The following is a 19,334-nucleotide window of genomic DNA, read 5'->3' on the forward strand; positions in this document are numbered from 1 at the left end:
GTAACATCATTCAACAACGACTTTTTATGTATGGTAGTATAGATTTTATGAATTTTTATAACCAGAGATATAAGAATACAAAACCCATGTCCGTCCAAACGTTTACTACAATATTATTAAAATATATATCCAATGTCTGTCAGCACGTTTATTAGATTATCATGTAAAAACTGGAAGAATTTCAATAAAGAACTTTTCGAGATTTTGGGTATTTTTCAGTAATATATTATGTATACTGATCAGCCAGAACATTATAGCCAAGGACCAACTATCGGTATCAACCAGTCCAAACGGTAGCAGCGTCACCTAGCAAGAAATGCCTGCTAGTCAGACACAAGCACGGCCCATGTAGTATCAGTGTGCGTGCTGTCCGTGTGTAGAAAGGTGAAGGCGTGCGGTCTATCAGTGTTTGACCGAGGGCTGATTCTGATTTCCCGGAGGCTTGCCACTAGCATTCGGAAACTGCACGGCTTGTCGGATATTCGAGGAGTGCTGTGGTTAGTGACCTTAGCACGTGGTAAAACCAGTATGAAACCACGTCCAGATGTCATGGGGTTGGGCGGCCACCCGTCTTTGGAGATGTCGGATGTTGTAGGCTGGGGAGACACGTATAGCGGAACAAGCGGCGAGATGTGGTGGAACTAGCATCAGCATTCAATGCTGCGCGGAGTACAAGTGTGTCTGAACACATAGTACACCATACGCTCCTAACTATGTAATTCCGCAGCCGACGACGGATGAATGTGCCGACATCGGTATATACGACTGAAATTTGCACGTGGCCGTCGACACTGAACGTTAATGCAGTGGCAGAGCGTTGCATGTTCTGTTGAATCTCGGTAACTTCTTCATCACGCGTTCTAGACACTCTGGACTTACACCTGGAGTTACGGTCTGGGATGAAATTTTGTATGACAGCAGGGGTACAGCATTGTTATCCTACTCACCATAACCGCCCCAAAATTGTATGTCAATCTGGTGATTCGACCTGATGTGCTGCAATTCACGAACAGCATTCCAGGGGTTTGCCCAATAGGATGAGGTCCCTCCCGCAAACTGGCATCTGGCACCTATACAACACTGTGCATGCACATCTGCATTCTCGGTTTCAATACTGTGGCGGTTGAACCGGTTATTAACATTCCAACATGTCACATTTGCAGTGGCTTATCGCGCACTTACTTAAACCTGTGATTCTGCAATGTTAGTCACTTGAATACGTTACCTTGACAAATGTATTCCCAAAATGACATTGTTGTTGTTGTTGTGACCTTCAGTCCAGAGACTGGTTTGATGCAGCTCTCCATGCTACTCTATCCTGTGCTAGCTTCTTCATCTTCCAGTACTTACTGCAACCTACATCCTTCCGAATCTGTTTAGTGTATTCAGCTCTTCGTCTCCCTCTACGATTCTTACGCTCTACGTTACCCTCCAATACTAAATTGGTGATCCCTTGATGCCTGAAAACATGCCCTATCAACGGATCCCATCTTATACTCAAGTTGCGCCACAAATTTATGTTCTCTCCAGTTCTATTCAATACCTCCTCAATAGTTATATGACCTACCCACCCAATCTTCCACATTCTTCTGTAGCACCACATTTCGAAATCTTCTATTCTCTTCTTATCTAAACTATTTATCGTCCATGTTTCACTTCCATACATTGCTACACTCCATACAAATACTTTCAGGAACGACTTCCTGACACTTAAATCTATGCTCGATGTTAACAAATTTCTCTTCCTCAGAAATGCTTTCCTTGCCACTGCCAGTCTACATTTTCTATCCTCTCTACTTCGACCATCATCAGTTATTTTTCTCCCCAAATAACAAAAGTCATCTACTACTTAAAGTGTCTCATTTCCTAATCTAATTCCCTCAGCGTCACCCTACTTAATTTGACTACATTCCGTTATCCTCGTTTTGCTTTTGTTGATGTTCATCTTATATCCTCCTTTCAAGACACTGTCCATTCCGTTCAGCTGCTTTTCCAGGTTCTTTGCTGTCTCTGACAGAATTAGAATGTCATCAGCGAACCTCAAAGTTTTTATTTCTTATTCAAGGATTTTTCTTTTGTTTCCTTTACTGCTTGCTCAATATACAGATTGAATAACATCGGGGATAGGCTACAGCCCTGTCTCACTCCCTTCCCAACCACTGCTTCCCTTTCATGTCCCTCGACTCTTATAACTACCATCTGGTTTCTGTACAAACTGTAAATAGCCTTTCGCTCCCTGTATTGTAGCCCTGCCAACTTCAGAATTTTAAAATGAGAGTATTCCAGTCAAGATTGTCAAAAGCTTTCTCTTAGTGTTCAAATGCTAGAAACGTAGGTCTGCCTATCCTTAATCTAATTTCTAAGATAAGTAAAATGACATTACCTAACATTAATTTTTTTGGTGTTGAGATTTTTTTCCCATTACATTACCTCACATTAATTATTTTTTGGTGTTGCGATTTTTTCCATCGGTGTATATTTACTAATTTAGTGGTGAAACTGTGATCTGTTTAGTAGGACAAACGTTATTATTCGTCAACTAGTGCGTCCCTAGACATCATTCATTGTACTGAATGACCTTCTACCCAGATCCAGAAAAAATAGTTTGTCAGAGATGAGGCGGGGAATGGTTGTGAGAGTATACACTGCGGAACACAGAGGAATGGAAATTTTGTATGACGAAGAGTCGTTGCTCGTGAAATTAGCGTCCATATAGTTGACATAGAAGTCAGCTGTACTTCAGCGGCAATAAACTGGAGCGCCGAGGGGTAGGGTGTGAGTTGTTGGTTGCACCTGCGGCGAGAGGTATGGCAGCGGGTGGCTGCTGGCGGAACTGCAGGGGGCGACCTTGGACTGTTCTGGGTTGGCAGGCGGCCAAATGCAGCGCTGCATCCCGCCTCCGCGCCTCCGCCCCCAGCTTTACGACCCGTCGCGCTGACGCACCCAACACAGGCAGCTTTGCCGTTTTATCGCGTTTATGCAGGTCAGCAGCACTCTACTGCCACGCCATTTTTCTTTACCTTCTGACTTTTCAAGCAATACAGAAGCTCTCTGTCTATAAGGTACTTCATCTTCCCTTCTGAATTTAACGCCTAAGCCATTTCTTACTCCCTTGATTTCTCGGAGGCTCAGCACGAGCAGCTCCATTCGCGACGACCTTCGCGAACACCATGTCGTACACCATAACACCATTAGCTCTGTTACATATGCGTAAGATACCTTGGAGAATAAGAGCTCAAGGTTTGGAGTCACGTATACGGACGAAGCTCGAATTTAGGTGTAACCTGATAACCGTAGACGATGAATTTGAATATAGAGAAATCTAACATCTTCGAAATTGTGTCCCATACGAGTAACAATCTAGTGGTAGAATGATTTAATTGGGAGGTATTACTTGAAGCCACCGTACCAATTTTGTAGGGGTGGAGAGAAATCTCACTGATCTACAGAAACGAGGAGCTACGACCAAATCACAAAGATCGATGTTAGTTTCACCTTGACGGATGATACAATGCGTCATCGTGCTGGTCTCATGAATAAGTTCTTTCAACATCTTGGTATCACCAGAATGGAGTGGACGGTCTGTTGCCCAGACTTGATCCCAACCAAACATGTGTGTGGGTCGAATGAAAAGAGCAGTTTGTCGACTTGTACAACGAGAGTGTACTTTGTGTGACTCATACACAATCACAATTGGACAGTGCGAAAATTTTGGACAATGTCAGGCTTGAAGATCCCATCAGTGGTATGCAGTAACTGATTAAAGCCTATATCTGAGCAAGGGGGCGTTCCACCACATTTCGACTTTTCTCAGGGGTGAGCAAAAAAGTGTGATGGGAACAAAGCGTTTCGTCGTTACAAAAATGCTTTCTTTGTTTGATCAGTTGGACACATTGGAAATGAATGTATTATATGAATGCGTCAGAGCCTCGTTTTGACTGTCGTGACACATAGTACAAAGTAAAGGAGTGACAGTAAAGTTTTTTTGATGTAAGTATTATTGTCTCTGGTGAGGTTTCTCTTAGTTTGGACCGTCTATTATTTTCTAAGTTTTACATTTTATTGTAACGCTACACCACTGCAGAAGATAGCAGCAGCGAGTGAGAAGCTACTTCCAACATAGGCGTAGATGACGGATGGACCATTTCACATTGTAATGAGTCAGTGGAGTGAGGAGATGTAATCGACATATACGTAGGTGACTTACATTCATTCGGACGTGAAACTGAAAATTTTCAATAGCAAATATTAATAAATAGTGTCCACTTTTGACATAAAATGTGTCAGGACAAGCATAATTCTAACTGAAGCTCTGATATTACGATACCACTAAGAAGTAAATCCGTCAAGTGTACTCTACAGGACTATCCATGGACTAATGGCTAAACTGAGCAACTTTTATGCAGGTTTGGTTCTATAATGGGACATTGCAATATTGCATCCCTTGTGTATGGAAAATTTTGTGAAAAAGCCTATGTTATGGGGTTGAAAAGGAGATGCGATTAGACATCATGTAGTGTGGCGGAACTGAACTGTGAATTAAAAGTGACTGAAATCTTTGGTTTGCAGGTAGCAAAGTCGAGTTCTTTTGGTAGCACACAAGCTGAAGACAGCTCCTTGAACACAGGAAGGTTCACTTCGCGTAAGGAATATGGCGGAATCACACCGAGTTACAGGAGCATCAGTACGAGATGCACAGGGGGTGCAAACGCGCAGCTCTACAGGAGGGTGTGGCGTCGGCACATTCTTCAAGCAGCTACGTCGTCCGAGAAGGCAGAAACTTTCAATGAGAGAAAGTCAGGGTTCACGTTAGCTGTAATTCCCTTTAGCAATTAATACCATGGTGTAAATTCTTTATGTGCCACTTAAAATAAGGGTAGAGAAGATAAGTTATTTAAGGCAAATGAAAGAATATGATAAGGAGTTTCAAGATCAGTGGGAATGCAGCTACAGAAATTAAAAGTGTACACTATAATGAAGGTTCAAAAAGGCTCTGAGCACTGTGGGACTTAAGATCTGAGGTTATCAGTCCCCTAGGACGTAGAACTACTTAAACCTAACTAACCTAAGGACATCACACACATCCATGCCCAAGGCAGGATTCGAACCTGCGACCGTAGTGGCCGCGCGGTTCCAGACTGAAGCGCCTAGAACCGCTCGGCCACTCCGGCCGGCTATAATGAAGGAAGTGGTCCTAATCGTTAATTGCGAATTTGTTTAAGTTGGAGTAATTAATGAGGTAACTAACAACAGTGTAGATGAATATATCACGGACCGATGTACAGTCATCCAGGTCAAAATGAGCAGTAGCAGGAAGCCATGAAGAATATTAACAACTTGCTAGTATGAAAGAACAGAAATGTGTGCTGGCGATGCTCACAGTATAATGGATAATGCTGACAAAAAAAGTAAAAACATCAGTAAAACTGTCAATGAAAATATGAATGATATAATACTTGGCAAATCAGTGTTAGTGAGGGGACTGAAGTAGGTGAAAAGACAGTCTCTAACATAAACAAAAGCGAGTTCCATCCCGCCTCTCCTTTAAGCCCATTCTGAGAAGGAATTTGTTATAAATAGCACAAAAGAAGTGTCTGCGAAAGGAAAGCGATTTCTGCATCAGATCAGTGATGTTGATATCTCAGACACTAAACTTTCTGATGAAAATGAAAAGAAAAATCTAACTGAAAAATGAAATATAGGGGTGCTGTAAATAATACACACATCAAAAAAAGATTTCCTTCACCCGGTTCCCAGGACGCCTGAAGACAGACGTTGACTGTGGATAATGTATCACACAGTCCCTTTGACTGTTCAGAGATGTCACTGAACCCGCCCAAAGGTGTAAACAATCATGCATGTGCAGCGCCTATTAGACGTAGGGTGTCCAACAGCCGATCAACTCCGGTCATTCCACCAGGACGGAGGTACACGGATCGTGTTGTCTGTAGTTCAGCCACGCCTAGATGATCAATACCGCGGTTTGATCGTGTCCGCATTGTTACTTTGTACCAGGAACGGCTCTCAACCAGGAAAGTGTCTAGGCGTCTCGGAGTGAACCATAGCGATGTTGTTCGAACATGGAGGAGATACAGAGAGGCAGGAACTGTCCAAACAATGCCTCACTCAGGCCTCCCAAGGGCTGCTAATGAATGATCGCAGCTATGGATTATGGCTCGAAGGAACCCTGACAGCAACGCCACCATGTTGAATAATGCTTTTCGCGCAGCCACAGGACGTCGTGTTACGAATCAAGCTGTGCGCAATAGGCTGCATGATGAGCAACTCCTCTCCCGCCGTTCATGGCGAGGTCCATCTTTGCAACCACGACACCATTCAGCGTGATACAAATGGGCCCAAAAGCATGCCGAATGGACCGATCATGATTGGCATCACGTTCTCTTCATCGATGAGGGTCGCATACGCGTTCAAATAGACAATCGACGGGGACCCGTTTGGAGGAAACCCGGTCAGGCTGAACGCCTTAGACACACTGTCCAGCGAGTGTAGCAAGGTGGAGGTTCCCTGCTATTTTGGGGTGGCATTATGTGGCTCCAACGTATGCTGCTGGTGGTCGTAGAAGGCGCCGTAACGGCTGTACAATACGTGAATGCTATCCTCCGACCGATAATGCAAGAATATAAGCAGCATATTGGCGAGGCATTCGTCTTCATGGACGACAATTAGCGCCCCCATCGTGCACATCTTGTGAATGACTTCCTTCAGGATAGCGACATCGCTTGACTAGAGAGGCTAGCATTTTCTCCAGACATGTATCCTGTCTAGCATGCCTGAGATAGATTGAGAAGTGCTGTTTACTGACCAAGTGACACACAGACCACTCTGAGGTATCTACACCTAATCGCCGTTGAGGAATGGGACAATCTGGACCAACAGTATCTTGCTGATCTTTTGGATAGTATGCCACAATGAATACACTCATGCATCAATGCAAGAGGACGTGCTACTCGGTATTAGCGGTGTGTACAGCAATCTGGGCCACCACCCCGCTGTATGGTGGTACAACATGCAATGTGTGGTTTTCACGAGCAATACAAAAGGCAGAAATGATGTTTATGTTGATCTCTATTACTATTTTCTGTGCGGGTAACGGAACTCTAAGAACCGAGGTAATACAAAACCTTTTTTTTATGTGTGTACTATACAGAGGTGTTAACGAGGACGGCTACTATATGAAAAGAGTCAAATTCCTTTAATTTGTTGCTAAAAGAAGTATACGCCCTACCGAAAACTATAGAAAGAGAAACGGTCTTTTATTGAAAGTCCTGTTTCAAGTTGTTGGTTGGTCTCTAATTCAAGTTCTGCACATGGAAATCTGAATTATTTTCAACTTAGATTTACACACGCAAGTATTTGATCTTAATACTACCACACGCTAGTATTTCGTCTTATGATTACAACACATGGTTTCTTTGTCACTTCCGAAGAATCCTGTGTTCCCCATGAATTTTTAACTGCCTATTTTTTTCAGAACAATTTACATCAGGCACCAACCAAAAGTTTCTGAAAAGAGAAATTATTGGTTCATCTACTCCTAAATATTCCACATGCATACCATTGTCATTTAACTTAGTTTTTCTGGAGCACGTTTTCACACCTCAGGAACAAGCGATAGAGTGCTGAAACATGGCCGTTCATCCGGTCATCCCGCGCTTCTGCAGAAATGGGGAGGACCTTGCCACCGTACTGTTCAGCCACATTACAGGCCTCTATTGCTCCGGTATACTTCATCTCTTTGGTTCAGCCAAAGGTGACCAGAGAACCGCCTCAAAGATGATTATAGAATCTACCTTCACTATCTGGGGTCAGCAGACGACCAGCCATTCATTCAATTCACAAACACTATCAAACTGGATTCACGGATCTGTTTTTTAGGAAGTGCACATATGAATAATTAAACATACCTTCTTTCCTACAATGGTATCCGGCTTCGCTCTATTAAATAAAATGGCGTTATTCTACAAAACCCGCTGTGCTGACAAGAACAACGAAGAATGTTGTACATCTTTTCTATGTTGGGCAGTACTGTACCCTTTCACTACTAACCACCTTTTACACATAACAGTATCACAGTGTCTTCTAAGCCTTAAAAGGAGTTGTGAAGGAAAAACTTTTTCAGTTCGTTATCAAATTTTACTTTGGGTCTGTCAAACATTTCACATCACTTGGCAAGTGACCAAGTTTTTGCAGCATTGTGCACCTCCTTTTATGCTAAACACAACCTTAATGTAGAGTAATGAAAGACATTTGTCCTTCTGGTATTATAACTACGTACCCCACTGTTCCCGTCCGCAGCTCGTGGTCGTGCGGTAGCGTTCTCGCTTCCCACGCCCGGGTTCCCGGGTTCGATTCCCGGCGGGGTCAGGGATTTTCTCTGCCTCGAGATGACTGGGTGTTGTGTGATGTCCTTAGGTTCGTTAGGTTTAAGTAGTTCTAAGTTCTAGGGGACTGATGACCATAGATGTTAAGTCCCATAGTGCTCAGAGCGATTTTTGAACCACTGTTCCTCTTGACCTGTAGTGGATGACTTACAGTAAATTTAATGAGCGAATAAATTTACCTTGAAGCAGCAGTCACAGTGCCCCACTCAAACAGATGTCTGCATGATGGTCGTGAGTGAGCTCCGCATATTACTCTTACAGCACACTTTTATATAATGAAGACTTTCCTTCTTGAAGATGAGTCACCAAAAAACATTATTGGATACAATAACAAAATTTCCAAAATATGTCAGTTTAACGATTTGTCTCTCCCCAAGATTTGTAATGATTGTAAGCAGATTTGTGGTTGAACTAAGTTGCTTTAGGAGTTCTAAAATGTGTTGTTTCGAGTTTAAATTCTCATCAATACGGACCCTAAGAATTTTGAAGTTCCCACCCTGTTTATAATTTCCCCATCATTTGTTACAGTTACCATTGGTGTGGTACCTCTAAATGTGCAGAACTAAATATATTGGGTTTTTTCAAAACTGAGGGTAAGACCATTCGCGTAAAATAAGTCAATGATACTTTTAAGAGTTTTGTTTAGCGTTTCTTTTGTTTCCGCATATATACTTGGATTCATTACAACACTAGTGTCGTCTACAAAAAGAATTAATTCAGCTTGTTCTCTACTGGATGGAAAATCGTTTACATGTATGAAGAACAATAGTGTACCTAAGATTGAAGTTTGAGGAACTCCATATGTGGTTCACCCAAGTGAGAATTATGTCCCTGGACAACGTTGCTTGAATTACTAAGTACAACTTACTATTTTCTTTTTGTTCAATATGATATTATCCATTGATTCACTATACCACAATCCCGTAAAAGGTCAATTTATTTAGGAGAATACTTTGATTCACTCTGTTAAATGCCTTAGAGAGGTCGCAGAAAATTCCAAACGACACTGTTTCAGTTCTTATTGCTTGTAAAATCTTACGAGTGAATGTGTACATGGCATCCCAGTAGAGAAACTCTTCTGATAGCTAAACTGTGATTTGCTAAGGAAACTATCGCTGCTAAGGTTGGATGCTACTCAAGAAAATATTCTCAAAAATTTGGGAGAATGATATCAACAGCACAACAAGTCAGTGTTTATTGACATCTCCCTTATCATCTTTTTTAAAGAGAAGTTTAAAAATGGCATATATCAGTCTCTCTGGAAAAATGCCTTGAACTACTGATGCATTACATATTTCAGAAAAGGCTGGACTTATTACATGGGAACAAATTTTTAGTACTCTTTAGGAAACACTGTCAAAACACGATGAGCTTTCATTTTGGAGGAAATGTATAATTTTCTTAAATTCTGAAGTCAAATTTGGTGAATTCTATGGAAGTTAGATTTAGAGGGTGTATAATAATTATGTGATATTTTTGGCTGTGCATAATAATTATGTCTTATTTACGGTTGTTCAAAGCAGAAATCCGAGAGAAAAATACGTAAAGACTTATTGTGGGTTAAGTGAACACTTTAGGCACTTTGAAACGTTAAGCCACAAAATTTGGTAGCAGCAGCAGTCTAAGGAGGCCGGTGATCAGCGGAGTTTGCGCAGCAGCAGTCGGCACTTCGACAGATCAATGAGTGAGCAGATGGGCAACGCTTCCAAGGGGAGAGACGACCAGTGCAGTTCCCACATCAGCAGTCAATGCTCCAGGAACTGTCATCATACTGGAATCACGTGCAGGGGTGGACGACAGTGTGGTGCCATACCACGTCAGCATATAGATACAACAAGGAAAGCCGTCATCTGTGTCGACTTTGGTCACGTTTCTGTCCGACGTGAGAAGCATCGATCAATGACCGAAGAATTAGTCGCTGCTCTAGAAACTTCGTGACATTGGCGAAAACACCGAATAAATACATCCAACAAATAGGCATGAGGTGGTCCTTTGAGGGGAGAAATAAGAGGCGAAGAAACGTCGCCTGGACGGACAGACCGATGGTTAGTCAGCGGACGTAATACCTCGCTGCAACGACTTGGTCGCTACGCTACGTGACAGGTGAAGATTTTGGTACTGCGCCAATAGGCCAACGCAGAAGGCGCCACCCCAGATGCTATCAGAAAGAAACTGTTGTGCTACCTACCCAGGTAGCTAGTGAGGAAAAAGGGACTGTGGCCTAACCAAATGGGTCATCTGTGAACATAGAGGCTAATGAACTCACCCCAGAAGAGGCCGAACCTTAGGGTCGCTGGTTCGATTCCGGGATGGAGCCCTGAGCGACATGCCGTAGCCCCTTGATACTACCCAAGGAGAATACCGCACCGCCGCCGCAGTGGGTCAAGGATACGGTCCTGAACGGAGGAATACGACGCCTGGCGCTGCGCTGCAACACGAACCATTATCGGTCACTGGAATCTGAGCGCTACGACTCCGAGCCGCATCACTGAGGTGTAAAACACAATGTATTACTCTGTTTGTTTAAAGTGTCTTATGTGTCAATAAATGACTGCTAACTGAACCACCAACGTTTCACTCAAAGCTCACCCACTGAGCTAAGGGAAGAGCCCATTCCACCGCCCACAAAGTGTCACTTTCTTTCTCGTCATCCCTGACACAATTACGACCTTCGCTCTTTTCTGCACTGATGCTCAATATCTAGTCTCACAAATCGCCGACTCGCTATATCGTAGTAAATTACAGAAAGTTTACATGACTAGTTTCGGTTCAGCTCAGTCACCATTAGCAAACGCAACAAGTATACGTCTGTTATTAATTATAAGAACCTGAAGTAACATGTAACCACAACACCTCTGACATAGTAAACTATACTCTGAATGTATCATGTTAAATTAAACCTCGTTATTCTGAAAAGTACATCGCCTAAGTATGAACTGCAACCGTTAACTGCAGTATCAGAACAGAGGTGAAGTTGAAGAAACAACTAAGTCCATGCATGAGTACAATATGTTATTATCTGTATATATTGTTCCAAACCAATTAGTCAACTCTTAGTCAAAAATCTCCGAATCTCAATGTCTTAAAGTTGAAAATACATAGATAGTAGTAATGAACACAGCACTCAGTAGCACTGAGTACAAGAAACAGCTTTTAGTTTGGACGCCACATGTACAGCCGAGTTTAACATATAATTGACCAACATGATGGATACAGCACTCACAGCACTCAATAGCAGTGTGTCCGAGAAACAGCTGTTTGTTACCATATGACTCACATGCTACACTGTTGAAATTGTTGTTAAGCAATGAAATGCCATGTTTCTTTCTTGTGTGTAAATGATATCTAAATAATGCGTTCCTGAGGATTATTGTCAATAAATACACTGATGACCCAGAGGATTATGAACACCAATCTGGTGTCGATATAAACCCATCCAGGTGGTGGCAGTGTCACTTGAGCTGGAATGACTGAATGTATCAAACATACTCACGGTGTGTGCAGTATCAGTGAGGATGCTGTCCATATGTAGTAGAATGGGAAACTGCACGCTCTACCTGAGTTTCACAGCGGACAGAATGTGATGACCCAACGATTCGACACGAGAGTTTCGTGAACTGCACGATTTGTAGGGTGTTAGAGGAGTGCCGTGGTGAACGTCTTCAATACATGGCCGAACCAAAGTGAAACCATGTTCTGACCTCATCGCGTTCATGCCACCACCAACAATTACAATTGTCGGAGATTGTAGGCTGGGAACACTCGAAAAACAGGACAGATGGCGAACTGTGGCGGAACTAACAAGAGACTTTAATGCTTGGCACAGACCAAAGCTGTCTGAACACACTGTAACGGCACCACCGTTTAGGATAGGGAAAGTTAGTTTGGTTCAATATTCTGATGACAAGTTACAGCCAAGTGTAGGCCAGATTGCAGTGAGTTACACATACCAATAGATGTGAAGTAGACAGAGGCCACATGGTTGTCAAACTGCTGAAATAGAATACATAGTGGTTTTGCATGGCGATAATCACAGGCAGAGGGGGCTCACTGGCCAATCTAGCGTGTTATGAGTACGTGACATGAAGCGGCGCGTATGGCAAAACAGAGGTGCACAGCCGCATTATAAAAAGGTGCGATTTCTAACAAGATTGATTCGAGTGTGGCAGCTCTCCTGGACAGCGGGTCATGTCACACCACCAGCTACAAGCATCGACAGATGGCGCCCCAGCATCCAGTCCAGGGCGGGTTGCTGGTTTCACCCTCTGAGGCCGATGTGTGATCCGTAGCCAGGCAGTGGCGGGCCACTCCATGGCTCGCTACTGCAGGCAGTCGCCCTTGCTTCCAGCACTTGCTGGAGGCATCCCGAAGCGAGGGCCGCATTTTTGGACTTCGGACCATGGGCACTTGTTGTCGCTGTGACCTTAGCCACACCAGCGAGAAAGACACAGTTCGTCGCTTGCGCCTCACACCGAGCAGCACTGAGTCGGCAGGGTCACAGACGGCAGAGTCTACTGCCGGTATCCCGACGACATCGCAACTCCACTGCCGTACAAGGCCGACTCACAGCAGTGCGTGCACGGAGTCACTGAGGCACCCATTCTTCGCCAAGCCGTTTCGCAGACAGCGAAGTGTTGTCCTCAGCATTGTCGGACCCAGTGATGTAGATTGAGAGGAAAGGGGCACTGTAGTTAATAGGTCAGCATGAAAGCTCGGATGAGTCTTAATATGGTGCTTTCTACCTCTTTCTGCTACATTTGGTGTAGGTGTAACATTTGGTTGCAGTAGTTCCCACTTCATTTGGTGTGAGAATAGTGGACGTCGTCTGTCGAGTACGATTTTTGAGCTCACCGCCTGCAATACTTTCACCAGCTGTGGTGAGATTTGACCACTTTTGTTTTCAATATTGGACGTTTTCTTGCCTTTTTGTGTTTTTGAGTATTGCTCATGGCAGGCCATTTTAGATGTTTTGCGTACTCATTTTTTTTTTTTTTTGGTCTGAATAAGTGTTTGTGAGCTTGGGGCAGTAAGATTTATTATGTTCTTTCCTTTCATTTAGTTACTTTTGTATTGGTTTGAGTATGACGTTACTAAGTGTGATGATAGTGAGGTGTAGGGAGTTGGATTATTCTTGTACTTAAAAGTGTTGTTTCGGGTATAACTGGGAATGAAAGCAACACAATGGCAGACTCAGTGACGCAAGGTGTGTCGGAACCAGAAGCAGTGCGGATTTTGATGGAAAAGGTAGCACAATTGATAGCGGACAATACACAGTTGAAGAGTGAATTAACATCTAGAAGTCAGTGGGAAACTGCATCTGATCAGTCGTTGTTGCCTAGAATGCTGCAGCAGGGGACAGATCCAGTTGCCGTAAGTTTGACTATTCTGTTCTCCGGCAAGGCATCTAAGGATGTGCGTTAATTTGTGGAGGACTTAGAAACTTCAGCGGTGATGAATGGTTGGTCTGATGAGCAGTTGTTACATATGGCCAAGATTAGATTAACGGGCAAAGTGAAAACATATGTAAGGTGTTTTGAGGCCTTAAGGAAGCCAGGGCAGTTTAAGCAGTTAAAGGAAGAGCTTTTACAAAAGTACAAAAAAAAAAAAAGAATAGCGCTCGTTACTTAAGAGAGAGATTAAGTACAATGTCAAAGAGACAGGGGGAGACGATGGAGAAATTTGCGGACAGGATAAGAGAAGTTAATGAGTATACTTATGAATTGGGTCAGAGCGATGAAGCGAATAGTGTTCTGTTGCAGGAGGCCGAGAAAAGGGCACTTGATGTATTTTTGAGATGGTTACCGGCGCATAAGTTATGGAAAAAACGTGAAGGGTCTCTGAAAAATTTGTATTCGGCCATTCAGATGGCAAATCAATGTGAGGAAATAGAGCTTACAACAGGGGTAGACGAGAGGCCAACAGTGTTTTCAGTGGGTGTGAAATGTTTTAAGTGTGGTCGCACAGGACATGCGCAGGGGCAATGCAAGCAGACACCAAGGAGTAAAGGAATGGGTGGAAATCAGTAGCGTGGAGGATGGAGAAGTACAGATAGGAATGGTGGAGCATCGTCAAACGCCGGATGGGCCCAAGACCCTCCTAAGGGAGCTCCCGTTTATTTTCAGTGCCACGAATATATACACAGAGGTAGACTGTTCAGTGGTAGGATCGATAGGAGCTAAAAGGTTTAAGATTTTGTTGGACACAGGGGCGCAAGTGTCAGTGTCTACTAGGAATATAATGGAACGAAGGAAACTAGACCCACCACGTTACAGGTTGCGTAGGGTGAGGAAAAGTAGGTCACACTATTGTGGTCAGTGACAGTTGACTTTCGAATAGAGAAGGTCGTATTTAATGCATGCATGGAGGTAGTACAATGGGTAAACGAGGGCTATTACATGATTCGAGGAGTAGATTTCTTGCATCAACATCATGCCAAAATTGACCTTGGTCAACGAACTGTGGAACTTGGTGGAAAGTTATTTCAGTTAGGGGAAACTATTGTCAATGCAGAGCTGTCACGAGGGGCATTCAAGGTAATGAAAAAACAAATTGAACCGCGTACATTAGGATTAAAGCTTAATTCACATGACTGTGTGTCTAGTGGCACCGGGAAGTCGCTTTCCGTATGCGTGGAGTCGATTCTACCTGTGGGTATGGTATGTGTTATTGAACCATTGGAGAATAATGAAGTTTTGGGTTCACTAGGTTGTTTTGTGAAACGTAGTGTTGTACGAGTACAGGAGGGGAACGACGAGCGAGTAGTTCCCGTGAACGTGGATAATTTTATCGCTGTAGACGCGAATGGGAGGAATGGAGTTTTAGTAGGAAATTTGGATGTGCCAGATGACGAAGACTGGCGTTCCGGAGGTAGACGAAGCGATCAACCATTAAGCATTTGAAAGAAGGAGAGCGTTTGGAAGAATTATTGTGCTAATTTAAGGATTTGTTTTTTTTTTCACGAGGGCCGTTACCAGCAACTCCATTAATTCAACATAGGATGCCAACAGGGAATGAAGCACCTGATTACCGTAAACCATACAGAATACCGAGGTATTTGCAGCCGCTTGTGGAGGATTTCATTGATCAGCAGCTTGCGGATGGTATTATTGGGCTTATTAATAGTTGCTGGGGAGCGGGCATTGTCGTTGTGCCTAAAAACTCTATGGATGGATCTAAGTAATACAGGTTCTCTTGTGACTACCGATACCTCAATAATAAGACAGTAACGGAAGCATACTCCATTCCAAACATATCGGACACTTTGGATCATTCAGGACAATGCCAGTACTTTTCTACGATGGATTTGACAAGTGCTTATCATCAGTGAGAGGTGGCTCCAGAGGATCGTCCAAAAACTGCTTTCTCTACACCTGGAGACCATTACGAGTACATTAGAATGCCATTCGGTTTGAAAACCGCTCCAGCAACGTCTCAGAGGTTGATAAACAGTGTCTTGTGGGTTTTTAAACCACGACAATGTCTGGTCTATTTGGATAACATTATAGTGTTTTCACGTAGTGTAGAGTAACATAGACAGCGGTTAAGAGGAGCCCGTTTGACGTTGAGCCTGGAGAAGTATCATTTTCCATTAGAAAAAGTAAAATATTTGAATCATATTATCAGTAAGGACTGAGTGTGAGCAGATCCGAGGTTGGTACAGGTAGTAGGGGATTTTCGGGAACTGAAAGAACGTAAGTAATTGCAGTCATTCATCAGAATTTACAATTTCTATCGAAAGTTCATGAAACGTTTTACAGATTTAGCACAGCCGTTGACGCGATTGATACAGAAGGGTGTGAAATTTGAGTGGACACAAGAGTGTCAGAAAGCGATTGACAAACCGAAAGATGTGTTAACATCAAGTCTGATTGTTGTGTTTCCTGATTTTGAAAAGAAGTTTATACTAGCATGCGATGCATCGAATCAAGCAGTTGGGTGTGTTCTTGGCCAGGAATTTGATGTGAAAGAACACCCTGTAGCCAATGTATCTACGCAGTTGAACGCAGGAGAGAGGAATTACTCAACAACATAGAGGGAGATGCTTAGCGTAATCTATCGAATCACATATTTTAAATGATATTTATATGGGAGAAGATTTAGGGTAGTGACAGATCATGCTGCATTGAAGTGGTTGTTGGGGTTGAAGGCTCCGTCCACTAGACTCGCTAAATGGGCTGTGGGCTTAGTGAACTCGACTACGAGGTGGTGCACAAGCCTGGGAAGAAGCACGGTAATGCGGATGCACTAAGTAGGTAGGTGGCAAAAGTAGAAGTCAAAGGTTATGACCTAGCAGCATGGCAAAAGTTACAGGACGTGGACAACGATTGTAAACTGTATCGGACACAGCCACAGTCTTCTCTGCAGGGAGACAAAGTTAGGACCAAGGGTAACAGAGGCAGGAAAGTTAGGGGTCAGGTTTTAAAGGAAGCACATGATCACGTGTTACCTGGTCATGGAGGGTGTAGACAGACGAATAGGAGAGAGGCGGAAAGGTATTGGTGCTGAGGTAAGAAAGCAGACGTGGATCAGTATGTCAAGAATTGTATACCATGTCCGCAGAGAGCAGATTTGAGCCAGTTACAGATACAGCTATAACGATTGCCAGAAGCGACATGTCCATTCTCTGCGCTGGGGATCGATGTCTTAGAACCTTTCAGACGAACACCATTGGGGAACAGATTCGTTCTGACAATAATAGACCATATTTCGAGGTATGTGGAGATGGAGGCTATGCCAAATCAGAAGGCAGCAATGGTCGCACAAGTGTTAGTAAACAACTGGTTTTTGAAGTTTGGTGCCCTCAGGACACTGGAAAGCATCTGACGAATGAGGAGTATTGTTGGAGAAATAAATGCGTAGGAGTACATTTTGCGGCAAAGCCGTTATAGCCGGCCAATGTGGCCGAGCGATTCTAGGCGCTTCAGTCTGGAACCGCGCGACCACTACGGTCGCAGGTTCGAATCCTGCTTCGGGCATGGATATGTGTGATGTCCTTAAGTTAGGTTTAAGTAGTTCTAAGTTCTAGGGGACTGATGACCTCAGATGTTAAGTCCCATAGTGCTCCGAGCCATAGTGCTCAGAGCCAAAGCCATTATAAACAGGTGTTGAACGATGTCAGAGTCGTACGGCTTCCTGTTTAAATTTTTAGTTATCGACAGTGCTGGGTCAGGGCAGTCGTGTTTATTGCACCATTTCATACAATGCAAATTTAAGGATGAAAGTATTCATACAATTAGTCCTGAGTTTGGATAAAAAATAGTGAATGTTGGAGGAAAATCTGTGAAGCTACAAATATGGGACACATGCACGGTGCACGGGAAAAGAAATAGTCTGTCCAAGGGACATCGTGGAACAAAAATTGAGCTTGCAACGGCTCGAGATGCATTGGATCTTTTCCACCTACGAGAATTTGGTAGTAGTAGCAAGTTGTTTTGACAGGAACTATTTGCAGTAGCGAAACGTATAGAACTCGAGTGGTGCGGAATTTAATCAATGGAACTAAGTGCAACATAACAGAACCAACCTTATACCTGCCAGCGTCAATTTCAGGAGCCGTGCAATTGAATGTTACACAGCCACAGCTGTACTGGCCAGAAGCCACCTTAGAGTTTTTGCCACAGTTGATTCTGACCTTGTTAAATCAAACTCTGGAGCCAGGTCTGTTGAGATTCGTTCACCAGCTCATTTTAGAGCACGATGGGTGCATATCATCCGAACAGCTTGTGCAACATGTCGCTCAGTACAGGGAAAAGCAACGGCAAATAACGAAAATTTTGAGCCCCTCGGTGCCAGGTGTCATCGTAGCCTTAACTTTGTTATGTGTAGTTTTCTTTCTGATCAGACGGAGAGCTAATTCCAGGAGGGAACCAAGGGAATGGATAGCGGTGGCATGAGATGAGTAGGTAATGGGTTGATCGAGCAGTGCTCGACCATTAAGGAATTTTTACGTTTTGTTTCATGTCATGGCTTTAAGGGGCACTGGACCACATGTAAGTTTGCTAGTAAGGAAATATGCCATACGTGCCGACCCAAACAAGTTAAGAACTTTTTAAGGGTCAACCTGGGGACTGGGTTTTCCTGAAGAGGGGGGAAATGCAGGGGCACCACTGTTTCGGATGGGGAAAGTTAGTTTTGTGCAATATTCTGAGCACAAGTTACAGCTAGTTGCGGGCCAGATTGCAATGAGTTACGCATACCAACATTTTCGAAGTAGAATAGAGGCCACAGGGCCGTCAAATTGCGTGAAAGAGTATACATAGCAGTTTTGTATGCCGCAAAACGCAGAAGGGGCCCGCTGGCCAACCTAGCGTTTTATGAGTACGTGACGCGAAGCGGTGCATGTGCAAAACAGAGACGCACAGCCGTGTTTAAATAGGTGCAGTTTCTAACAGGATTCATTCATGTGTGGCAGCTCTACTGGACGGAGGGACATGTCACACCACTAGCTACATGCAGCAGCAGATGGGGCGCCAGAGTTCCCGTCCACGGCAGGTCACTGGTTCGACCCTCTGAGACCGACTTGGGGTCCGTAGCCAGCCAGCGGCGGGCCACTCCATGGCTCGCTACTACGGGCAGTCGTCCTGGTTTCCAACACATGCTGGAGGCATCCCGAGGCGAGGCCCGCAGATTCGGACTCTGTATCGCAGGCGTTTTTTGTCACCGCGACCTTAAACATTCCGGTGAGAAGCACGCAGCTGGCTGCCTGCAGCTCACACTGAGGGGCACTGATTCGGCAGGGCAGCGCGTGCACGGGACACTGAGACAGCCCCTCCGCGCCAAGCCAGTGCTGCAGATCGAGTGGAACGGTGGCACTGTAGTTGGAAACAATATATCAAATGGAAACCTCGTACAAGTCTTAATACAATACCTTGTACCTCCTCCCACTACATTTGGTGTTCTTGCTACCTTCAATGGCAGATGTTGCCACTACAA

The sequence above is a fragment of the Schistocerca serialis genome, chromosome 7 (assembly GCF_023864345.2).
Source record: "Schistocerca serialis cubense isolate TAMUIC-IGC-003099 chromosome 7, iqSchSeri2.2, whole genome shotgun sequence".
NCBI classification, from domain to species: domain Eukaryota; kingdom Metazoa; phylum Arthropoda; class Insecta; order Orthoptera; family Acrididae; genus Schistocerca; species Schistocerca serialis.